Source organism: Hyperolius riggenbachi, chromosome 8 (assembly GCF_040937935.1).
Source record: "Hyperolius riggenbachi isolate aHypRig1 chromosome 8, aHypRig1.pri, whole genome shotgun sequence".
NCBI lineage: Eukaryota > Metazoa > Chordata > Amphibia > Anura > Hyperoliidae > Hyperolius > Hyperolius riggenbachi.
In genome coordinates, this window is record NC_090653.1 from 220,504,096 (window position 1) to 220,530,469 (window position 26,374).

The following is a 26,374-nucleotide window of genomic DNA, read 5'->3' on the forward strand; positions in this document are numbered from 1 at the left end:
CACCAATAATACAGATGTTATACCTGAATATGTGGTGATCTGCAGAATCAACAATAATACAGGTAAAGCAAGACACACAGGATACAAAGATGTAAGATGGTGTTTGGTGCAACAGTAAATATAGATGGAGATACCCACTGTCCAGAGGAGCTGGTGAAGGGGGTATCTCTAGTCAACACAGTAAACAGTATTCCAGCAAGCTGGAGACTCAGAGGAGTAATGATAGGTTCACCCGAGGAGCGGGTGATTCAGACTATACTGCAACAGATGATCCCCTGAGGGGCAGGAGAGACACAGACAGCATTTAATGATAGCTAGTCACCTGAGGAGCAGGTGATTAAGACTGTACTGCAGCTATCTACCTGAGGAGTAGGTGATTCAGACTATACTGCAGCTATCTACCTGAGGAGCAAGTGATTCAGACTATACTGCAGCTATCTACCTGAGGAGCAAGTGATTTAGACTATACTGCAGCTATCAACCTGAGGAGCAGGTGATTCAGACTATACTGCAGCTATCAACCTGAGGAGCAGGTGATTACTAAACGGAGAGCCCCTCACCAGGACTAGCACCCTGGTGAGGGCAGAAGAGTCAGACAAGCAGGTTCGGCAACACACGGACAGATATGGTACAAAGGCAGAAGACAGAATCAGAGTTAGGGATAGCCAAGTCGGCAACTGGATCAGATAGGCAAAGGCACAGACTCACAAGACAGAAGAGTAGTCGAGGCTAGCTGAGGGTCATAACAAATAATACAATTCAATTAGTACTTTAAGCTATCAACAGAATCTGTCTAAGTGTGGATCCCCAGATACTGCTGGTTCTAGGCACACTTTCGGATCTGACTATGGGTCTGAGTGCTAACACGTAGCATATGCAACAGCAGACAAGGAACAACTGACAGGCCTGTTCTATATATACTGGGAGCGCTCCTAAGCACCGCCCCAGTCACTCAGCCAATCAGGATCAGTGCTGGAGTCAGCTGACCGGCTGATCTGCTGACCCCCCTTCTGCTTGCATAAAGATCGTGTCTGTGTGCGCGCGCGTAGACCTCAGTCTATGTGCGACTGAGGGAGCAGGCAAAGTTCCACCATGCGACCATGCGGCGAAAGCCGCTGGCTGAGAAGTGGAGACAGCCGCCATGCCACTCGGCGCTGCGGCGGCTTCCTCCTCATTCCCCACAATCCCAGGCATAATTCGCATCTCCGCAATCCCTTACAGATGTAGAGGCTGATATGTTTATTTCCTTTCAAATAATGCACATTGCCTGGCTGTTCTGCTGCTCCTCTGCCTCGAATACTATAAGTCATAGACCCTGAACAAGCATGCAGATCAGATGTCTATGACAAATCTGACAAGATTATCTGCATACTTGTTTCAGCTGTGTGATTTAGAATCTACTGACCAAAGATCAGTAAACTATAATGGCCAAAAACTGAGAAAAATGCATTTAGAAAAAAAAAATACTTAGCATAATGTACCTCCAAAAGAAAGCCTAACTGGTGGCGGAAAAAACAAGATATAGATCATTTTGTTGTGATAAGTAGTGATAAAGTTATTGGCAAATGAATGGGAGGAGCGCTGAAATGTGAACATTGCTCAGATGCATAAGATGAAAATACACTGAAGGCTGAAGTGGATAATAATGATAAATAAAAAGAATCTTTAAATAAATAAGTGGAACCTTGTAATAAAAGTTACAGTTTTTAATAGCTCTGTGCAATAAACGCTTTTTAATTGTCATTGGGGTATTCACAAGAGGTGGAGCATCCACATTTGGAAAATGGGGTCTAACAAACAAAGGAAATAGTGATCATTCAGGCGAGGGGAGCCCAGTAATGACCCACATATGTTGCATGGCCACAGTGATCATGGCCCACCTAATCCAGTGAGTGTCAGTCTCACAGGGTGAAGCTGGTAGAGGTGTTGGACCTTCTTACACGGTGAGAACTAAGGAAGCGCTTTCTGAATTTGCATACTGACTAAGCTTGGGAGAAGTTGCTCACCCAGACTGCAGAAGAGCGCATCTAGAGCAGGGCTTTTCCACCTGTGGTACGCGTACCACCAGTAGTACTTTGCTGTTGGCCAGGTGGTACACACCAGGCTTGCCTGCTATTTGTCTTGGTCCCATCTTGCCTCCAAAAAGTTCATCTCCCCTCACTGGTTCTTCACTGTGCTGCCCTGCAGCATACTTTAGACCTCAAATCAGTGGTGAAGAGACACAGGCGAACGGTTCACAGTGGCAGTTGGGTTACTGCTGATTTGAGGTCTGAACTATTCTGCAGGGCAGCACAGCGAGGACCTTGGAGGCTAAAGAGGCTTCCCCCTTCCTCCACAGTAGAGGGGATCCAGCGATAGGATGCCCAAAGATCTCCTTGTCAGCATACCCGCATGCGCAGTTGCAGTTCTCCACTTGGGTTCTGGTGGAAACAGCCGAGCCTGATCGGGTCCGCTCTACTGCGCAGGCGCACGGGTGGTACTTTTACATTTTCAGGTGATAAAAGTGGTACAATTAGTGATGAGATTGAAAAGCCCTGATCTAGAGGATTGCTATGAGGACACATATTCTGTTTTCCTTGGACATCTGACATTTTAATGTGTTTTTTTTTTTGGGGGGGGGGGGGGAGGGGATTGGGGGATTATACTGTTTTACTCTAATATTGATTTTAAAGTACATTGTTGATTTGTGGTATTTTATTCATTTTTGTAGTGTTTAAGTGCTGGATGACCTAATGCATTTATCAATTTGGTGATGTTGGAAGGGGTTAATCTTGTGCATTTTTTTACCTAGAGGCCACAGACGGCTCCTTTATTTTTGCTGTGCCATTATTATCATTCTCAAAATACAAAGGTAACATTTGGGCAGTCTGATTACTAAGCTATCACTTGGTGGACTCCTTACATGCTATCAATGCAATGCTAGGTAGACAAGACAACTAACATTCACAGTAGCAATAAAAGGAATGTGAACCCTTTGGAATGATATGGATTTCTGTACAAATTGGTCATACAACATGATCTGAACTTCATCTAAATCACAACAATAGACAATCACAGTCTGGTGATACCACGCAAATAATGAAAGATCTCCATGTTTTTATTGAACACACCATGTAAATATTCACAGTGCAGATGGAAAAGGTATATGAACCCCTAGACTAATGGCATATCCAAGAGCTAATTGGAGTGAGGTGTTAGTCAGCTGAGTCCAATCAATGAGATGAGATTGGAGGTGTTGGTTAAAACTGCTCTGTCCTATAAAATAAAAAAATAAATAAAAAAAAAACACACACACACACACACCAGTTTTGAGTTTGCTTTTCCCAAGAAGCATTGCCTGATGTGAATGATGCCTCGCCCAAAACAGCTCTCAGAAGACCTACGATTAAGAATTGTTAACTTGCATAAGTATCTCCAAAAGCCTTGCTGTTCATCAGTCCACGGTAAGACAAATTGGCCTCAATTCACTAAACTTATCTCCTGTCTTTAATAACTCTTCTAGAGTTGTTACCATGGTGATAAGGCATGTAGTATTCAGGAAACATTTTACCTCAGGCAAGCCTAAAGTTAACTCTTCTGTCTTTAAATTAACTCTCCAACCCTTAAAATAACTCCAGAGTTAAAGACAGGCTGTTAATTAGCTGCATGTGAAAATAACTACAGAGGAGGTAAATTAACTACAGAGGAGGTAAATTAACTACAGAGGAGGTAAATTAACTACAGGAGAGGTAACTTAAGGAATGAAGAGGTAAGATAACTCTCTCACGTGTGGAGGTAAGTTTTCTCTTGCCTTATTATCTCTAGCATGATCTTTGTGAATTGAGGCCATTGTCTATAAATGGAGAAAGTTCAGTACTGCTGCTACTCTCCCTAGGAGTGGCCGTCCTGTAAAGATGACTGCAAGAGCACAGCACAGAATGCTCAATGAGGTGAAGAAGAATCTTTAGAGTGTCAGCTAAAGACTTACAAAAGTCTCTGGCATATGCTAACATCCATGTTACGATACGTAAACCAGGGCTGTGGAGTTGTAGGAGTAGGGGTAATTTTGGGTACATGGAGTCGGTGGTTTTATAAACTGAGGAGTCGGAGTCGGATGATTTTTGTACCAAATACATAGCCCTGGTAAGTATTAGGACTAAATCTACAGAGTACACCCAGGCAACAACCTTGAAAGTTCCAGCACAATCCTGCAGAGATGACAGCCAAACATCTGGAGACTCTTCCCTCCTGAAGTCCTCAATCACAGACCTCAGCTCCCAGGGTAGCCCCATCGAGGCTGTTCTCTGTAATGTCAAATCGATGAACAACAAAACAGCAATCATACACGATCTAAAGAGTCTTCTGATCTGGCCTGCCTGACTGAAACCTGGTTTTTGAACCAATTGGCCCCACCCCGTGCCAATAAACTATTACGTGATACACTGAAACAGGAAAGAATGCAGGGTGGAGGGGTTGTACTTTGCTTTAGATCAGCTTTGAAAATCAGACCACTTACTGTAGGACCTGCAAACCGGGGCTGTGTAGTCGTGGAGTCGGGCAATTTTGGGTGCCTGGAGTCGGAGTCGGGAAAAAATGCACCGACTCCGACTCCTAATGAATTTGTAACTGTAATCAAAATAGAAAATATGATAAAATGTTCTATTTCTCAGATAATAGTCATTAAAAATAATGTATATATACAGTATATATACAGTAATAGCTGTGCTTAGTCCACAAAAATGAAATAAACCAATCAAAATTAGTTACTTGTGCTGCTTCAATAAAGCAGTCACCGTATTTTTAAGGTACATATCTGATTGTGACTGTATATATGATGTGTACACAGGAATCTCTTATATATACTAAATAACATCTATGTTGTAAGAATAAAGCCTGATGTGTAGCTGTGTCACTAATAGAGATGGTCAATGAGATGGAAATAATTCTGCATTGATGCTGATTTATGCAAATGTATGCACTCCCTTTGCTGATAAAATCAAATCATTTGATATGTTGTTAAAATTTGGTTTGGTGACTACAAATTAAAGGGTACCTGAGACGGATGAAAAGTAAAGTTTTATACATACCTGGGGCTTCCTCCAGCCCCCTTCAGGCTAATCAATCCCTCGCTGTCCTCCACCACCCGGATCTTCTGCTATGAGTCCTGGTAATTCAGCCAGTCAGCGCTGTCCGGCCGCATGCCGCTCCCACAGCCAGGAACATTCTGCACCTGCGCAATAGTGCTGCACAGGTGTAGTATGCTCCTGGCGGCGGAGTGTGTGCATGCGCACTACACCCGACTGGCTCAAGTACCTGGACTCATAGCAGAAGATCCAGGTGGTGGAGGAGGACAGCGAGGGACTGATTATCCTGAAGGCGGCTGGAGGAATCCCCAGGTATGTATAAAACTTTAATTTCATCTGTCTCAGGTTTACTTTGTTACACAGTAGTACTATACTCTACATATGCACTCCCCACAGAGCTGCAGGGAATCCACTGAGAATGCTGTGCACATTGAACACAGAGGTGTTGTCTGTTTACAATCTCCTCATTCCCCTGCAGAGTACCTGCACATCATTCTTACATGTACCCACACTTACATTGCCTAGGTCCTGATAGATGTTCTTTGTTCCGGTTTGTACCTTTTACAAGTACTCTTACCAAGGACTAGTTTTAGTCTAAAGGGAATAAATATAGTAGTCTACATATCCTTCTCACTTCAGTTGTCTTGTAAAATTCCTAAGCTTTGGCAGTTAAGAGACGAATTTCATGTTACATACTTTTAATCAAAAAAATTGTAATATGCAAATTAGAGGAGTCGGAGTCGAGGAGTCGGTGGAATCCTAAACTGAGGAGTCGGAGTCGGAGGATTTTTGGACCGACTCCACAGCCCTGCTGCAAACTAGCTTCAATGGTTGGAGGCGCGACTTTCAGCTGAGAAAAACAAACATATTGCTGATTTACCGCCCACCAAGAAAGTACTCGGCCTTCCTTAAAGTGGACCCAAATTAAAAATACAAGATTTCAGAAATAAAATCTATTTTCTAAATTATAATAATAAATAGCAGCCTTTTTTCAGCTGCATGATGACAAATATAAAATATTTTACATTTATTGGAGGAACCCCTCCCTTCCTTTCAAATTGCCGGGATTTTTCAGGCAAACTGGTGGAGTAGATGGTGTCTGGCAATGGAGGAATTGCTAATGGCTGCCCCCAGTATAACCCTAGCTATGAAAAGAGAAGGGTGAAAAGCATGCACTGAATTGATCATAGGTTTGAAGGAGTGTTTATTTATCTTTGTATGTGTCAGAGTGGCGCAACTAAATATATTTTTAATTAAAAAAATGTTTGGTTTGGGTCCGCTTTAAGGAACTTGTACATCTCCTATGCAACCTAACACTGGAACACCCCAGATGTATTGTTCTTTGAGATTTCAATACATGGGTCGATGAACCCTTTTCTCAACTAGGAATAGAGCTACCTTGTGCCATAAATGAACTGGGCTTCTCCCAAGCAATCAACTCTGCTACTCACAAGAAAGGTCACACTCTGGACCTTATATTCCATACTGGTCTGTCAATAGCCAGTGTGGAAATTCATCCTGTTGTCTGGTCAGACCACCGCACTATCCACTTCTCCCTCTCAATACCAACTGTCAAACACCAGTTCAAGAACCAAGTAAATTATCGCTGCTTAAAAGGGCTAACACCGCAGCATATCCGAGATAACCTCAGCTTTGACGAATTGACTAACTCCAGCTTGGACCCTGATACTCCGGTGTTTAAATACAACAAATGTGTGTCCTCCACCTTTGAGACCATTGCTCCTCTGCACACCACATTTCTTACCCCACACCATCATGCACAGTGGTTTGATAACTCTATACAAGAGTTGAAAAGACAAGGCCAAAAACTTAAGACTGTTGCACAAATCTCAGTCCCCAGAAGACAAACATGCCTTAATCCTCCACTTGAAGAACTACCAAAAGGTAATCACCGAGAAAAAAAAATCATAATTTCTATCACATGAGATTGCAAATGCAGTTAACAAACCAGCCCAACTGTTCTGCACAGTGGAAAAAATCTGCAACCCGGCATGCCAAAAATTTAATATCCAGTCTTCAAAAATGTGACCAATTTGCCCTTTTCTTCTCAGACAAAGTATCCGCTATACGGTCCGCCATCCAACTTACAACATCTGAGCCTAATATAGCACCAAAGACCATTAGCAGAGACAATGTAACATCTTGGTCAAACTTCAAGGAAATTTATGAAGGCACATCAAGCATCCTCATTCACCTACGCCAAACTACCTGTGACCTGGATCCTGGCCCAAAAATCAGCGCTGCCCTGAGTTTTGTATATGGTTGCCATGGGGATAGTAAGGTTACTTCCGCCCCCAGACAGGCAGCGTTGGATGAAGGGTATGACAACTTCCGGGTTAGGGCAGGAGGGGAGTTATCCGCACTTGGTATAAATTTTAGTTATGATCAGGCCGCGCATGCTTCTGAGGAGTCGCATTAAGTGACGAAACCGGTCAAGCGCACGCGGCCTACAATAGCAAGTGTGGGGCCAGACGTGGAACGCAATGGGAGGCAAGACAGCGCAACAAGCCGACCTGGCACCCAACGTTTGGGGTGGAGCCCATAAAAACTCTATGCGAAATACCACAGCTTGGCTTGTAAGTGTGCACTCTTTTTATAATTAAAGTTATATTACAATTTTACGCTATGGGAGCTCCGGTATGTCTTTTTTGAGGTGTTAAAGACCAGCAACAGCATCTTGGGATTAGGAGGAGGAATTATCCAGTGAATGGCAGGGGGGGGGGGGGGGGCAGATGACCCCATAAGCGCTGAAGACCCACTTGATTGAAGGTCATTGTATAACGGTGAGTGGCCACTGCGTGGGGTGTGGTGGTGGTATCTCACTGAAGTGGGCATTGCAGCCTCATTGTGTGGAAGTGGATTGTCATCCAGTATACCAGCTGTGAATGAGAAGAGTTTGCTGGGACTTTTTTGAGCGCAGCTAGTTTGTGATCTAAAGTTTACATAGTTTACACAGCAAATCTAGCTGCAAACAGCTTTAGTAGAATATGAGTATTTCTTCCTGTGATACAATGACAGCAGTCATCTTGTTTGTAAACATTACACAGAGGCAAGCTTATCTGCACCTTGAGCACTCAGCCTGTGAAAAAAACCTAATCCCCCTCCTCCTCCCTCCTCCCCTCTGCCTCTGAAATCTCTGGCTAGTAACACCTCCCACTCCTCCTGCCCAGACTGAGCTCCCATGAGCCCTTGCTACTGCCAAGGCTCTCTGAAAACCTGTGGGTGTGGCTTGTTTAGTGTATAGGGAATTAGAGTATTAAAACAAAAACAAAAAAGTATTTGGCTTGAGGAATGCCCTATAAACAATAGGAAAAGAACACAATTATGCAGTGAGTAAAAGTTCACCTCGGATCCACTCTGAGGCTGCTTTCACAGTGGGACGTTAAAGTCTTGTAACGCAGCCCAACTCACAGCAATGATAAATCAATGGGCTGTTCACAGTGCCCACGTTGCGTTGGAGTATAACGCAGCACGTTAAATGAAAGTGCAGCATGCTGTGCGTTATACTCGTATTTCCCTACGTTAGAATGTTTGCACATGCAAAGTAATTTTTTTTATTTTTAAATGTGCCGCACCGTTTTCGTTCGATCAGTATGCGTCAAAAAGTATGCATCAAATATGCATCAAGAGACGCAGAACGCATTTCAATGTAACGTCCAACTTCAAAGCTAACATGCGTTGCATTAGGGGCACGTTATGCGACCTTAACGTTGGATCAAACACAACATCTTAGTATGAAAGAGCCCTAAGGCAATCTGTCCACCAGCTGAAGCTCAGCAGAAGATGGGTGTTGCAACAGGACAACAAACCAAAGCATAGAAGTAAATCAACAACAGAATGGCTTAAACCGAAGAAAACACACCTTCTGGAGTGGCCCAGAGTCCTGACCCCAACCCAATTGAGATGTCATGGCATGACCTCAAGAAAGCGATTTACACCAGACATTCCAAGAATATTGCTGAACTAAAACAGTTCTGTAAAGAAGAATGGTCAAAAGTTACTCCTGATCTAATAATTCATCAGCTCTATTTACAGTGGAGGAAATAAATATTTGACCCCTCACTGATTTTGTAAGTTTGTCCAATGACAAAGAAATGAAGTCTCAGAACAGTATCATTTCAATGGTAGGTTTATTTTAACAGTGGCAGATAGCACATCAAAAGGAAAATCGAAAAAATAACCTTAAATAAAAGATAGCAACTGATTTGCATTTCATTGAGTGAAATAAGTTTTTGAACCCTCTAACAATAAAAGACTTAATACTTAGTGGAAAAACCCTTGTTTGCAAGCACAGAGGTCAAACGTTTCTTGTAATTGATGACCAAGTTTGCACACATTTTAGGAGGAATGTTGGTCCACTCCTCTTTGCAGATCATCTCTAAATCCCTAAGGTTTCGAGGCTGTCTCTGTGCAACTCTGAGCTTGAGCTCCCTCCATAGGTTTTCTATTGGATTAAGGTCCGGAGACTGACTAGGCCACTCCATGACCTTAAAGCGGAATATAACCCTGCATTTCAACTTTGCTCTAAAACATTATTTACAGTATATTATATGCAAACAGCATTTTTTTTTTTTACTAGACCAGCATTGGAAGGGTTACACAGGGCTTTAAAGTTCCTTTAGATTTCTGCAGACGCATCCGAAGCTGAAAAGAGATACATTTTGTTTACAGAAATGTATCTAAGTGTTTAATGTGACTCATCTCTCTGACTGAGAAGGAGCTTGGAGGACTGCCAAAGAGTGTGTAACTGTTTATCAATAGATACATAGAATGTAACAATCTGAACTTCTGCATATCTCTCCACAGAACTTGAAACGTCTGTGTTTAACCCTTCCAATGCTGGTCTAGTAAAAAAAAAATGCTTTTTGCATATAATATGCTGTAAATAATATTTTAGAGCAAAGTTGAAATGCAGGGTTATATTCCGCTTTAATGTGCTTCTTCTTGAGCCACTCCTTTGTTGCCTTTGCTGTATGTTTTGGGTCATTGTCGTGCTGGAACACCCATCCACAACCCATTTTCAGTTTCCTGGCAGAGGGAAGGAGGTTGTCGTTCAGGATTTCAGGATACATGGCTCCATCCATTTTCCCGTTAATGCGATTAAGTTGTCCTGTGCCCTTAGCAGAAAAACACCCCCAAAGCAAAATGTTTCCACCCCCATGCTTGACGGTGGGGACGGTGTTTTGTGGGTCATAGGCAGCATTTTTCTTCCTCCAAACACAGCGAGTTGAGTTAATGCCAAAGAGCTCTATTTTGGTCTCATCAGACCACAGCACCTTCTCCCAGTCACTCACAGAATCATTCAGGTGTTCATTGGCAAACGTCAGACGGGCCTGCACATGTGCCTTCTTGAGCAGGGGGACCTTGTGAGCCCTGCAAGATTTTAATCATTGCGGTGTAATGTGTTTCCAATGGTTTTCTTGGTGACTGTGGTCCCTGCTAATTTGAGGTCATTCACTAACTCCTCCCGTGTAGTTCTAGGATGCTTTTTCACCTTTCTCAGAACCATTGACACCCCACGAGGTGAGATCTTGCGTGGAGCCCCAGAGCGAGGTCGATTGATGGTCATTTTTGTGCTCCTTCCATTTTCGAACAATCGCACCAACAGTTGTCACCTTCTCTCCCAGCTTCTTGCTAATGGTTTTGTAGCTCATTCCAGCCTTGTGCAGGTCTACAATTTTGTCTCTGACATCCTTGGACAGCTCTTTAGTCTTTCCCATGTTGGAGAGTTTGGAGTCTGCTTGATTGATTGATTCTGTGGACAGGTGTCTTTTATACAGGTGACTAGTTAAGACAGGTGTCCTTAATGAGGGTGACTAATTGAGTAGAAGTGTCTAACCACTCTGTGGGAGCCAGAACTCTTAATGGTTGGTAGGGGTTCAAAAACTTATTTCACTCAATGAAATGCAAATCAGTTGCTAGCTTTTATTTAAGGTTACCGTATTTTTCGGACTATAAGACGCTACGGACTATAAGACGCACCTAGGTTTAGAGGTCAAAAACTAGGGAAAAAAAATATGCTAAACCTGGTGCCTCTATAGTGCAGGGGTGTCTTATGGATCTTTCCCCCCAACTATTACGTCCCTATTGAGCCTTCTTTGTGCTTCTTGTTTTCCCCTATGTCATCCTCTGGTGTTCCACTATGTCCCTTGGAGTTGCCCTGTGCCATGCTCTGTCCTCCTGTCTCCTCTGGTGTCCCCTGTCCCTGTTTTCAGTGTCCCCCTATCCTCCGTTGTCCTCCTTCCTACATCCCCCCACATCTGACTCCTGTGTCCATACTGTAGCTGATGTCCCCTGTCCCTGTGTGCAGCGTCCCTCTCCTTTTCCCTGTCTCCTATGCCCCCAGACTCCTGTGTGCACACTCAACTGAAGCCAATCACTTTGTAGGTGCCCAGTGCCCCCTGTGCCTGTGTGCAGCATCCACTCCTTGTCCCTGTGTCCCCCATGCCAGGACTGCTGTGTCCATACTCACGCTGCAGCCACTTTTTACTGTGCCCGGTGTCCCCTGTGTGCAGCGTTCTCCTTGTCCCCGCGTATTACGCCCCCATGTCCGGACTGCTGCTTCCGTACTCACGCTGCAGTCATGTAGTACTGTATCCAGTTTCCCATGCGTGCAGCATCCTCGTCCGCGTGTATTACGTCCCCATGCCCGGAATCATGTGCCTGTAATCGCCGCAGCCACGCTCCGATGAAGAGGAAGTAATCAGAGGAAACATCTACCAATCGGATAGGGGGGGCGCTTGCCCGGACCGCTTATCACACTGCCATTCGTGCTCCCTTCTCTCTCTCTGCCTTTGCAGTCTGGAGGGTGGGACAAAGGCTCCACCATTGGAGCCAATCAGCGCACTCGACTTGGTCCCGCCGGCGAGACCATCGCTTCCTATCAAAAAGGAAGCAGGTGAAATAAGCGGCAGCAATTGGCGGTCTGGGACAGCGCCCCCCGCCTGATTGGTAGATGTCTCCTCTGCTTACTTCCTTATTAGAATTGCGTGGCGGTGGCGATTACACGCACATGATTCCGGGCATGGGGATTTAATACACGCGGACAAGGAGGACGCATGGGAAACTGGATACAATACAAAGTGGCTGCAGCGTGAGTACGGAAACAGCAGTCCGGACATGGGGACGTAATACACGGGGACAAGGAGAACGCTGCACACGGACACCAGACACAGTAAAAAGTGGCTGCAGTGAGGACGGGGACATAGAAAGGGGGCAGACACTGCACTGAGGACACACATGGCATAGAATGGAGAACACCGGCGGAGGACACAGGATGGTGGACAAACAGGTGCTGGTCAAAATTTACTATTCGCACTATAAGACGCACTGACTTTTCCCCCCCCCCAATTTTGTGGAAGAAAAAGTGCGTCTTATAGTCCGAAAAATACGGTATTTTTTCGATTTTCCTTTTGATGTGCTATCTGCCACTGTTAAAATAAACCTACCATTGAAATGATACTGTTCTGAGACTTTTCATTTCTTTGTCATTGGACATTTCCTCCACTGTATATTAGTATTTTTACTGATCATGATAAAGATAGGTGTCTTGAAACGGGATACTTGCCAACGTCTATGACACATATCAATGTTTTAATGTACGGATTGTGTTAAGTTTACTACGGACATGTGTGCTGCACATATCCATTCCCCCCCCCCCCCCCCGGGGCCCCTGCAGCGGCCACTCGGCACTGCAGTTCTTTTCTTTGCATGTGAATAAATCCACATTTAGTTTCCTCAGTATTGGCCAGCCTTCTGGTGTCCGATTGGCTGCCGCTGTGGGGGTGGATGATGCACACCAACGCATGCTCGTTGGGTTGTGTGTTGCGTATTTAGAGTAGGTGTCAGCGCTACCTAGTGACCACGCCTCCTTTGAAAAAGCCGGTAGACCTGGCGAAACATGTCAGGGCTACTGGCGTGCTTCAGACACAGGTGAATGCTGCGGGACCCGCTCTTCCCACACGCCTGCATTATCATCCTCCGCTGCCCCACCCTCCTGGTGCTATTTTCACAAAGGCCATTCACCCGTTGAGCCGCTGCATGAAAGCTATCACGGCGTGGATTATTTTCATCCACTACACGTGAGTGCTCTGCGCGGCGGTGATTTCCCGCGGCCTGCTGTCTTTGTTTGGCGGACTTATCCTTCTCCCTGCTGGTTTGCTGTTTCCTGGAAATTTGTGCGGCTGGGTCAAGCGACCCCACACCAGGGACTTTACGCTTTTTTGTATCTGCAACATTGGTCCCTCCCTAGCCGTGAGCTCCGGCGTGGGTTGAGCGAACAGAAGTGGAAGCCGTCCTTTTCAGTAGACCACCGCTACATCGCATCTGGACCTGGTACAGTATGGTTCAATATCCCTGCTGTTATCTGCATGGAGCCTGTCTGAGGCTTATTAGCTAACACCTCACTGCTGTGAACTGCTGCAAATTTCTTGCTTGCTACAGCGTGCTATTTTGCATTAAGTTTGACTATTCCTGATGGTATCAGCATGGAGCCTGTTTGTGGCTCCCCAGCTAAAACCTCACTGCTGTGAAGTGCTGCTTTGCATTAAGCTGGATTAATATCTATGCCTATTGCTCTGATTGAACTTAGGACATTTGGGATCCTGGATCACGTTAGGTGATAATAGTTAGGTGCGGATGTGAGGTTGGATTTGTGTAGATGAGAGGCCGCTCAAGTGGCATTACCTGTGTTTTTTAGTTACTTACTTATAATATTTGTGATTAATAAAGATTTTGTATTTTTATACTAAAAAGATCTCTTTAATCAGATTTGTTGCACATGCCCTCCACCCCTCTTATTCCTTTGACTTTTACGTGCTCAAGTTTATCAAGACAATTTGCAGGAGTACTTGTAGCGATTGGTGTCAGCACACAGAGAGAATCTGATTATTGATGATCTGCAGAATCATCAACAATACAGATGTATACCTGATTATGGATGATCTGCAGAATCACCAATAATACAAGTATGACTAACCTCTGGACACCTAATAAAGTGTAAGTGTTTGGTGCAACTGTAGGCTATCTCCCGTGGGGCGGGAGACACAGATAACTTCGGCCAGAGACCACCTGAGGAGCAGGTGGCCCTCGGCTGTGCAGGGACTATCTCTTTAAGAGAAGGGGATAGAGATAATCCTGCAGCCAGTGATTCCCTGGTAAACTAGGAATCAGACTGTACTGCAGCCAGGGGACTCCTATGGGATAGCGGCCACTGGCTGCACTGCAGGAAGGACTCTCTGAGGAGCAGGAGGTCCTTGCAGCTAACTGACACTTGGTGGAATAGTGTCCCGGGTAGTACAGACAGACTGAACACTCAAGGGATGAGTGACAGCCAGAAGGGTCGGGCAGGCCAGGTCGGCAACACACAAGCAGATAAGGTACAAAGACAAAAGGCTGATTCGGTAACCGGGTACAGGCAAGGTTGGCAACTGGTAGGCAGATAGGCAGAGGTACCGAATCAGAAAGCAAGAGAGGGGTCGACAGAGCAAAAGGTCATAACAGATATCAAGCACAATCCTAGTCTGAGGTGTGAGGTCCTTGGTCTCGACACCCGGGAACTAGTCTGAAGAATAACACAGTATCCTATGCTTGGGTGTGAGGTCCTTGGTCTAAACACCCTGGAACTGGTCTAGAGTATAACACAGCAATGACACAGTAATCCTAAGCTTGGGTATGAGGTCCTTGGTCTCAACACCCTGGAACTGGTCTAGAGTATAACACAGCAATGACACAGTAATCCTAAGCTTGGGTGTGAGGTCCTTGGTCTCAACACCCTGGAACTGGTCTAAAGTATAACTCAGCAAATAACAAGAGCGGAATCTGGCTAAGTGTGAATTCCCAGGTCCATCTGGTTCTAACACACTGTAGGATCTGACTGAGGTCTGAGTGCTCACACGTAAGTACGTAAGTATTCGCAACGGCAGAAAACCAGCAACTGACATGCAAGATCTATATATACTACAGCGCTCCGCAGCGCCGCCCCCAGCCACTCAGCCAATCAGGAGTTCCGCTGGGATCAGCTGATTGTCCTGATCAGCTGATCGTCCTGATCAGCTGATACCTCTCCTGCTGGCATAAAGATCCTGTCTTCTAACGTGCGCGCGCACGCGTAGCTCTCCATCTGTGTGCACTAGAAGGCCCAGGCAAACCAGACACATGCTGCTGTGCGGAAACCGCCGGTCTGAACGCGGAGACAGCCGCCCCGCCGCCAGAACGCACGGCGGCATCTCCGCTATTCATTACAGTACCCCCCCCCCTCCCCCCCCGAGGAGTGGACTCTGGACACTTCCCACCCGGCTTCCCAGGACGTGAGTCATGAAATTCTTTCTTTAATTCTTCCGCATGCATGCGACAATCTGGCACCCAAGTTCTTTCCTCCACACCATATCCTTTCCAGTGGACCAGACACTGCACAGAATTTTGCACTAAGCGAGAGTCCAGAATCTTTTCAATCTCATATTCAGGTTGGTCATCAACCATCACAGGGGAGGGGGGAGGAATCCACGTGCACTGCCGGCTTCAACAGAGACACATGGAATGATCTCACACCTCTCATGCTGGCTGGGAGATCAATCACATAAGTGACATTATTTATCTTTCTGGTCACTGGGAATGGTCCTATGAATCTAGGACCCAGTTTGGGTGACAGTTTCTTCAAGGCCAAATGCCGAGTGGATACCCATACCATGTCTCCCGGAGAAAACTTTTATTCTACAGACCGCCTTTTATCTGCCCGTTTTTTCTGAGTCTGGAAAGCTTTCCCCAAGTTCCTCTTAACCATTCCCCAAATCTCCCTCAAAGCTCTCTGCCAATCCTCCAAGGCTGGGAATGGTGTAGACGCCACAGGTAACGGGGCAAACTTGGGTGATCTTCCCAACGCTACCTGAAATGGGGAAAATCCTGAAGAGGAACTTTTCAGGTTGCTGTGCGCAAATTCCGCAAATGGCAAAAATTTTACCCAATCGGACTGAGCATCTGCGACATAACATCTGAGAAATTGCTCCAGGGACTGGTTAACCCTCTCGGTCTGGCCATTGGTCTGTGGGTGATAGCCTGATGAGAATGCAAGGTCCATATCCAGCTGATGGCAAAAAGCTTTCCAAAACTTTGATACAAATTGGACTCCCCGATCTGACACTACATTTTCCGGAATGCCATGCAGCCTGAAAACGTGCTGGATGAAGAGATCAGCCAACTCCTGGGCCGAGGGGAGTCCTTTTAATGGAACAAAATGAGCCATCTTACTTAATCTATCTACTACCACCTAAATGACTGTCTTGCCCTCAGACCTGGGGAGTTCTCCTACAAAATCCATGGACAGATGAGTCCATGGTTCACTTGGCACTGGTAAGGATTGTAAAGTACCCACAGGTGCCTGGCGAGAAGGCTTACTCCTAGCACACACTGCACATTCCCTCACAAACTCCTTACAATCTGTTGCTAATGTAGGCCACCAAGCACATCTGGCCAGTAAATCCTGAGTTCTGGTGGCCCCGGGATGACCTGCATTTTTATGGGAAAAAACAGATGTAAGAGTTGCAGACGAAAAGGTAGTGGTACGAACATCCTGTTGGTAAGGACTCAGAGTGACTGTCCAATCCTTCCAGGTCTCAGTAGCTGCCAGGACTACCCTCTGGGGTAGAATGGTCTCAGGGGCTGAGGGCTGTACTGTCTCGGGCTCGAAACACCTGGATAAGGCGCCGGCCTTGATGTTTTTACTACCAGGAGTATACGTTATAACAAATCTGAATCTTGAAAAGAACAAAGACCACCGGGCCTGGCGGGGGCTACGTCTCTTGGCACCCTCTATGTACTCCAGGTTTTTATGATCTGTATAAACTGTGATAGTATGCTCTGCATCTTCTAGCCAATGTCGACACTCCTCAAAAGCTAATTTAATAGCTAAAAGCTCCCGGTTGCCAATATCTTAGTTTTTCTCTGTGGGTGAAAACCTACGAGAAAAGTAGGCGCATGGGTGGAGTTTGCCCTGCAACCCAGAGCGCTGGGACAATACAGCCCCCACCCCAACCTCTGAGGCATCAACCTCCACGATAAAGGGGAAGGTGACATCCACATGTCTTAAAATGGGTGCAGAACAGAACAGTTTTTTCAGTGTAATGAAAGCAGAATGTGCCTCTGCTGACCAGTGGTAAGTATCAGCACCCTTCTTGGTGAGACTGGTGAGATGCGAGACCACTGAGGGGTACCTCTTTATAAATCTCCTGTAGTAGTTGGCAAAGCCCAAAAATCTTTGGAGTGCCTTCAATCTCACAGGCTGAGGCCACTCCAAAACAGCAGAGACTTTTCCTGGATCCATGGAGAGGCCAGACGTAGAGATAATGTACCCCAAGAAGGCAACGTAGGTTACCTCGAAGAGACATTTTTCCAATTTAGCGTAAAGTAAATTCTGTTTTAACTTCCCTAACACAAACTTGACATGTTTTCGATGTTCCAACAAATTGTAAGAGAAGATCAGTATGTCGTCCAGATATACTAAGACGAACTTCCCTAACACCTCCCTGAATACCTCATTTATCAACTCCTGGAAGACGGCCAGGGCGTTACACAACCCGAAGGGCATCACTAGATGCTCGTAGTGCCCGTCGGGTGTGTTGAAGGCCGTCTTCCATTCGTCACCATCTCTAATTCGAACTAGGTTGTATGCGCCTCTTAAATCGAGTTTAGAGAAAATCTTGGCGTTAGTAACCTGAGTGAACAAATCATCAATCAAGGGTAATGGATAACGATTTTTCACTGTAATGTTGTTCAAGCCTCGATAATCAATGTAGGGACGAAGGCCTCCATCTTTTTTTTTTTTTTTTTTTTTTTTTATGAAAAAGAATCCTGCCCCTGCTGGTGAATGAGAGGGACAGATGAAACCCTTGGCCAAGTTCTCTTTGATGTATTCCTGCATTGCCAGTTTCTCAGGCCCAGATAGATTATAAAGGTGACCCCTTGGAGGCATACAACCAGATCTTAAATCGAAGGAACAGTCGAAGGTACGGTGAGGGGGAAGTTTATCTGCTGATTTGGGACAGAATACGTCAGCAAACTCTGCGTACTGAGTTGGCACACCTTTAACCTGAATCTTCGTGTTTCCTACGGTTACTTTCGCTAAACAGTGATGATGACAATGGGTAGACCAGCTCGTTAGCTGACCTGAAGCCCAGTCAATCTGAGGGGAGTGAAGTTGTAACCATGGCATGCCAAGAATAATGGTGGAGGTTGCCATACACAGGACCAGAAACTGTAGACTCTCTTTGTGTAGCACCCCAACATTGAATATCAACTCAGGGGTCCGAGAAAGGGGTTGTCTACTTTGCAGAGGAGAGTCATCTACCACAGCGACCAAAAGCTGTTGGTCCAACGGGAGTAAGGGAATACCCAAATTCTTTGCAAACTCGTAGTCTATAAAGTTAGCCGCTGAACCAGAGTCTAGAAAAGCTTCAGTGGGAACAGTCTGACCCTCCCATGTGATAGAGCAGGGAAGAAGCAGACGATTATTGTTTAGAGGTAATAACTGCGCGCCTAGGGTATTTCCTCTGACTACACCTAGGCGGCAGCCTTTCCCGACTTTTTAGGACAATTCTGTACCTTATGACCTTTCTCTGCACAGTACAAACAGAGTTGTTCTGTTTTCCTGCAATTCTTTTCCACTCATGTCAATCTTGAATGTCCAATTTGCATTGGCTCTGGCGGAGGTGACACGGGTGGAGGAGAGGCGTAGGAGACATATCTTACAGTATTCTTACCCCGGGTTTGTTTTTGATAGCGTAAATGGCGATCAACCCGTACTGCTAAAGAGATTGCCTCATCGATAGATTTTGGTTCAGGGTGTCCCAACATCAAATCAGAAACTGCGTCTGATAAACCTGATAGGAAACAGTCTAACAATGCGAATGACCCCCACCTAGCTGACACAGCCCACTTCCTGAACTCAGCTGCGTAAAATTCTACCGGATCTTTACCCTGACGTAAAGTCTTAAGCTTCCGCTCAGCGGTGGAAGCAATGTCCGGATCATCATAAATTATGGCCATAGCCTTAAAAAATTCCTCAACTGATGACAAAGCCTCATGCCCTGCCTGAAGGCTATATGCCCATGTTTGTGAGTCCCCTGACAAAAGGGTCTTAATAAAAGTAATTCTCTGTGCCTCAGTTCCCGATAAATTGGGTCTCAACTCAAAATAAGACAATACTCGATTTCTAAAGTTCTGAAAGTCAGATCTATGGCCAGAAAACCTTTCGGGTACAGACATACGCATGTCTGTAACTGGAGGAGATCGCACTGCATTCACAGCCGTTTGGAGGACTTGTATGGACCCAGACAAAGCGGTAATCTGGGTCTGTTGGCCATCCAACACCCTGATGAAATTCTCCACCGAGGTGGTTAGTCCATCAATACGGCTGTTGAGTGCGTCCATTTTGTTTTCTTGGTCTACCATTCTGTAGCGATTGGTGTCAGCACACAGAAAGAATCTGATTATTGATGATCTGCAGAATCATCAACAATACAGATGTATACCTGATTATGGATGATCTGCAGAATCACCAATAATACAAGTATGACTAACCTCTGGACACCTAATAAAGTGTAAGTGTTTGGTGCAACTGTAGGCTATCTCCCGTGGGGCGGGAGACACAGATAACTTCGGCCAGAGACCACCTGAGGAGCAGGTGGCCCTCGGCTGTGCAGGGACTATCTCTTTAAGAGAAGGGGATAGAGATAATCCTGCAGCCAGTGATTCCCTGGTAAACTAGGAATCAGACTGTACTGCAGCCAGGGGACTCCTATGGGATAGCGGCCACTGGCTGCACTGCAGGAAGGACTCTCTGAGGAGCAGGAGGTCCTTGCAGCTAACTGACACTTGGTGGAATAGTGTCACGGGTAGTACAGACAGACTGAACACTCAAGGGATGAGTGACAGCCAGAAGGGTCGGGCAGGCCAGGTCGGCAACACACAAGCAGATAAGGTACAAAGACAAAAGGCTGATTCGGTAACCGGGTACAGGCAAGGTTGGCAACTGGTAGGCAGATAGGCAGAGGTACCGAATCAGAAAGCAAGAGAGAGGTCGACAGAGCAAAAGGTCATAACAGATATCAAGCACAATCCTAGTCTGAGGTGTGAGGTCCTTGGTCTCGACACCCTGGAACTAGTCTGAAGAATAACACAGTATCCTATGCTTGGGTGTGAGGTCCATGGTCTCAACACCCTGGAACTGGTCTAGAGTATAACACAGCAATGACACAGTAATCCTAAGCTTGGGTGTGAGGTCCTTGGTCTCAACACCCTGGAACTGGTCTAGAGTATAACACAGCAATGACACAGTAATCCTAAGCTTGGGTGTGAGGCCCTTGGTCTCAACACCCTGAAACTGGTCTAAAGTATAACACAGCAAATAACAAGAGCGGAATCTGGCTAAGTGTGAATTCCCAGGTCCACCTGGTTCTAACACTCTGTAGGATCTGTCGGAGTGCTCACACGTAAGTATTCGCAACGGCAGACAACCAGCAACTGACAAGCAAGATCTATATGCTCTGCAGCGCCGCCCCCAGCCACTTAGCCAATCAGGAGTTCCGCTGGGATCAGCTGATCGTCCTGATCAGCTGATATCTCTCCTGCTGACATAAAGGTCCTGTCTTCTAGCACGCGCGCGTAGCTCTCCATCTGTGTGCACTAGAAGGCCCAGGAAAACCAGACACATGCTGCTGTGCGGAAACCGCCGGTCTGAACGGGGAGACAGCTGCCCCGTCGCCAGACCGTGCGGCGGCATCTCCGCTATTCATTACAGTACTTAAGGCAATCTGTCCATCAGCTGAAGCTCAGCAGAAGATGGGTGCTGCAACAGGACAACAAACCAAAACAGACGTAAATCAACAACAGAATGGCTAAACCACTTTAGCCAACAGGACGTAGCTCCTACGTCCAAATATGCATGCTGGACGTAGGAGCTATGCCCATGAGAAAACTGAGCCGCGAGGGTTCGCAGGGCCACAAACCGTCGGGGTGTGTGGGCCACCCGTTAGCCCGGAGATCAATGAATGGGAAAACAGTTCCCATTCATTGATCTAAGTCCCTTAGAACGATCACTGGTTCCTATGGAGAAGCCCCAATTGTTCTGTTACACATCCCCTCTTCATTTCCTTCATTCCACGCTTACAGTAAGCAAAAAAAAAAAAAAAAGGTTTGACTGTGGTCATCTTGTGGCCAAATAGTAAAACTACATCTACATAAATGTTTTTTTAAATGAGACATTTTTACATTTAAAATTAACTGTTTACCTCCCACACACCCAAAAATACTCAAATACAATTGTTATTTAGAAAAAAATTACAATAAAAAAAACAAAAAACAAATAGTTACCTAAGGGTCTGAACTTTTTTAATATGCATGTCAAGAGGTTATAATTCTAATATTTTTTAAATTATAAGCTTGTAAATAGTGATGGACGTAAAACTGAAAAAAAAATGCACCTTTATTTCCAAATAAAATATTGGCACCATACATTGTGATAGGGACGGAATTTAAATGGTGTAATAACCGGGACAAATGGGCGAATACAATACGTGGGTTTTAATTACAGTAGCATGTATTATTTGAAAGCTATAATGGCAGAAAACTGACAAATGTTTTTTCCCCAATTTTCTCTTAATATTCCCGTTAAAATGCATTCAGAAAATAAAATATTTCTTACCAAAATGTACCACCCAAAGAAAGTCTGATTGGTGGCGGAAAAAACAAGATATTTAATTGTAATAATTAGTGATAAAGTTATTGGTGAATGAATGGGAGGTGAAAATTGCTCGGATGCATAAGGTGAAAAAACACTAAAGGCTTAAGTGGTTACACAGAGGAAAATACACCTTCTGGAGTGACCCAGTCAGAGTCCTGACCTCAACCCAATTGAGATGTTGTGGCATGACCTCAAGAAAGTGATTTACACCAGACATCCCAAGAATATTGCTGAACTGAAACAGTTCTGTGAAGAGGAATGGTCAAAAGTTACTCCTGACCATTGTGCAATGCAACTACAGGAAACATTTGGTTGAAGTTATTGCTGCCAAAGGAGGATCAACCAGTTATTAAATCCAAGGGTTTACATGCCTTTTCCACTTGCACTGTGAATGTTTACATGGTGTGTTCAATAAAAACATGGAAACATTTAATTATTTGTGTGTTTAAGCAGATTGTGATTGTCTATCTATTGTTTCGACTTAAATGAAGATCAGATCACATTTTATGACCAATTTGTGCAGAAATCCATATAATTCCAAAGGGTTCACATACTTTTTATTGCTATTGTATACTGCGCTTTTCTCCTGGAGGACTCAAAGCGCCAGAGCTGCACCTACTAGGACGCACTCTGTAGGCAGTAGCAGTGTTAGGGAGACTTGCCCAAGGTCTCCTACTGAATAGGTGCTGGCTTACTGAACAGGCAGAGATTCGAATCCAGGTCTCCTGTGTCAGAGGCAAAGCCCTTAACAATACACTATCCAGCCACCTTACACTATCACGCTAATATCTTTATAATATTGCATCACACCATTGCTTTTTCCTGTTGCCCTTGCTGGCAGAGTACAGCACCATAAACCGATGTTTAAAGATGGGATTGTAAGTACCTGACCTGTCAATAGGAAGTTGTGATTGAAGCTCATCAAGCAGCTGGCTTCATAATAGACTAATTAAATATTATATTCGTAAACTATAATTTATATCACATACATTATTATATTATTATTATTTTTGTATTTATATAGCGCCGACATATTACGCAGCGCTGTACAGTATCTATATATATATATATTGTCTTGTCACTAACTGTCCCTCAAAGGAGCTCACAATCTAATCCCTACTATTATCATATGTCTAGGTTTGTATTATGTAGTGTAAGTACTGTAGTCTAGGGCCAATTTAGGGATGAGCCAATTAACTTATCTGTATGTTTTTGGGATGTGGGAGGAAACCGGAGTACCCAGAGGAAACCCACGCAGACACGGGGAGAACATACAAACTCCTTGCAGATGGTGCCCTGTCTGGGATACATAATGATTACCCAGCTACTAAGAAGGAAAGGTGGCATAAATTGGCGCAGATCAACTACGCAAGTAGCATTGATAACAGGGCTGTGGAGACGGTACAAAAATCATTCAACTCCGACTCCTCAGTTTACTGAAACCACCGACTCCGACTCCAGGTACCCAAAATTGCTCCGACTCTACAGCCCTGGTTGATAGTGAAAACAATCAACTGAAAAATACAGTTCCATTTCACAGCACCACACATTATGTACAGAGTCAGCATAGCTTCTCATGTTACAGCTAAAATATTATCAAAACAAAAGGAGCAGTAGTACAGTAAAATCTCATTATAGTAAACCTAAAGGGACCAGGAAAAGTGCTTTACTATATCAGAAGTTTACAATATCAGAAATTGTCCTAGAAACGGCCCTGCATGCCCTGGTACATTCTCTGCTGCAAAGGACCAACTCCGTCCTACCATTGTAAGTAAAGTACAAGCACTTGCACATTTGATGGACTACAAGGTTAAATATACCTTAGGGCTGCATAGCCAGGCTGGACAAATTGCTGGTACAGTATCCAGGGCTCCTTAAAAATTGCAGCCATTACTGAATAGAGGCAGCCAGCCACTTGCTTCCTGTGAGTGGCTCCGATATCCCAGCCAGGGCACTATCTGCAAAGAGTTTGTATGTTCTCTCCGTGTCTGCGTGGGTTTCCTCCGGGCACTCCGGTTTCCTCCCACATTCCAAAAACATACGGATAAGTTAATTGGCTCCCCCTAAAAAATTGGCCCTAGACTACAGTACTTACACTACATAATATATAGATATACGGCAATGGTAGGGATTAGATTGTGAGCTCCTTTGAGGGACAATTAGTGACAAGATATATATATACATTGTACAGCGCTGCGTAATATGTCGGCGCTATATAAATACTAAATAATAATAAAAAAATAATAATACCTTCACAGACGGAAGTTAGGACTCTATTCTCCACTCTCTTTAGTTTTGCAGCGAGGTGTCCCACTCTGATCTACACTACAAGTAAAAGTAGCCTGTACTGCGCTCCACTCGTTACCAGGACTGTCATCGCTAGTGAGGGAAGAGATAATCAGGAGTGTGTACAATCACGTGGGAGGACTCTGACAATACTTTTATCGGTGATTGCAAAGTGGAAGTGGTAAAGCTGCATCGTCTTTTGTTTACATTCACATTATTTCTCATTTTTCCCATGCTGCTTATTTGTACTGTACTGTATATCCAGTACCGGTGCCATTATTCTTGTCTTACAAATGTTATCAGGGATCAACTTACGTGCAACCGGCCTGAAGAAAGGATAAAACGGGATTGTCCCCATAAAAATTCTAATTTCAACAGCAGCTGATCTGAGTGTATTAAGTGATAAAAATGCTAATCCTGCATTCAAAACTTTTTCTGCTGTTATGGTTTGGAGTTATCACATACCTTAGGAGCACTGGCCCTTTAATAAAGACAAACACTTATATAGCGCTTTTCTCCTGGCGGACTCATAGCGCCAAAACTGCAGCCACTAGGACGCGCTCTATAGGCAGTAACAGTGTTAGGGAGACTTGCCTAAGGTCTCCTGCTGACTAGGTGCTGGCTTACTTATAGCCATTGCCATTCAGTATCATGCTGGGTGTTTTTTTTATCTAGAATATATTCCTCCTTTTACCTTTATTTCCCTGCCTAGCTACCTAGCTGAAACATGATCCTCTGCTCACTTGTGTTTACAAGCAAGACTGAGGTGACAGGAGGAGAAAAGAAAAAAAATTATGGGAAGAAATGACATCAGTATTTAGCCTCAAACTGTGGGCAAAAGACATGGTTCCTACCGGGAACAGAATTCTCTTCATTTAATGTATAAAATTCACTGAAATCAAAACGTGGACAGTACAATACGTGTTATATAAGTAGATCAAGTATTTATCTACTTATATATGTGTTTTTCCCCTGGCATAGTACAGCTAATCTTCCTGCTTTAAAACTTGTGTCCAAGCTAAGCTTTTTATAATTCATAGACCCCTCCACCTGCAGGCACCCTGGGGGACCCGCCCCTCTCGCACACAGAGAGCTAAAGGCAAGCAGGAGGGCGGGAGAGGGGAGTGGGGCAGACACACACTGGCCGTGACCCAGCGGCACTCACAGTCTATCCTGTCCGCTCGGCGCGGCGGCCATTTTCAATCTGCTGCTCCAGGAGGGAAAGGGGTGGGCAATGCGCGTGAGAGCAGCAGCAGCGAGGTGACGTCACCGCGCCGAGCCTACTGCTCCATCCCTTTCCCCTTTCGTTCTTCCTCAGCCTTCTACTCGTGACGTCCCATTGAACAGCTAAGGGGGCCGGGCTATTCTTTCTCGCCAGAGCTCAGAGAAAACGAATCGGAATAAATAGGGCCAAGAAAGAAACACGTTACGTGAATCGGCACGTCTTGCTAACCCATTAATTTTTACCATCCTCCGCCGCTCCTGCCACTGACCGGGTCACAAAAACGTTTTTTGTACTCCACATCCACAATGGCCGCGACCCCGGAAGTTTTTCCGGATCACGACAGTACACGTGTTTTCTTTACCTGTAAGCCCTCAGTGTAATGTAAGCAATGAGAAGCTCTTGTATGACTGTACACAGCTTGCAGCAAATCACAGCTGGGTACAGGCATCTATATCAGTATTACGTAAAGCAACAACGTTTATATATATTAAAGTATCAATACATTATTGTGCAAATAATGCATACATGGAAGAAATATATGCAGATACAATATATGTGCATATACACACACATATATACAGGGCTGTGGATTTTGTACAAAAATCTACTGACTCCAACTCCTCGGTTTATGAAATCCCGACTCTGGGTAGTGACTCGGACTGAAAAATGACTCGGACTCCGAGTCCTCAACTCCGACTCCTTAGTCTAATACTTAACAGGGCTGTGGATTTTGTACAAAAATCATCTGACTCCTCAGTTTACGAAACCACGACTCCGGGTGCCCAAAATTGCCCCGACTCCGACTCCACAGCCCTGCATATATATATATATATATATATTTATTGGCTAAAAGGTGACTCTTAACCCCAGCCTGTTTTAGGGATTGTTCACACTTAGGGCGTTTTCAGCTTTTTTTAAGAGCTGTCGATTTTCAAAATCGCCCTAAAAACCTTTGTACAATGATTCCCTATGGTAGTGTTCATATCAGCGCGTTGCGTCTGCTTTTTGCTCAGCAAAGCGCTGCCTGTACCATTTTGGGGGCGATTT

At 44.9% G+C, this 26,374-nt stretch overlaps 1 protein-coding gene across 1 annotated transcript in view; it reads right to left on the reverse strand.

Annotated features, from left to right (window-relative positions):
* Positions 1-25,201, reverse strand: part of MAPKAP1 (MAPK associated protein 1) — a 245,109-nt gene extending 219,908 nt beyond the window's left edge. Inside the window, exon 1 of the mRNA XM_068247952.1 lies at positions 24,067-25,201. The gene's annotated coding sequence lies outside the window, so the exon portion shown is untranslated. The remainder of the gene's footprint in view (positions 1-24,066) is intronic.
* Between the last annotated feature and the right edge of the window lie 1,173 nt (positions 25,202-26,374).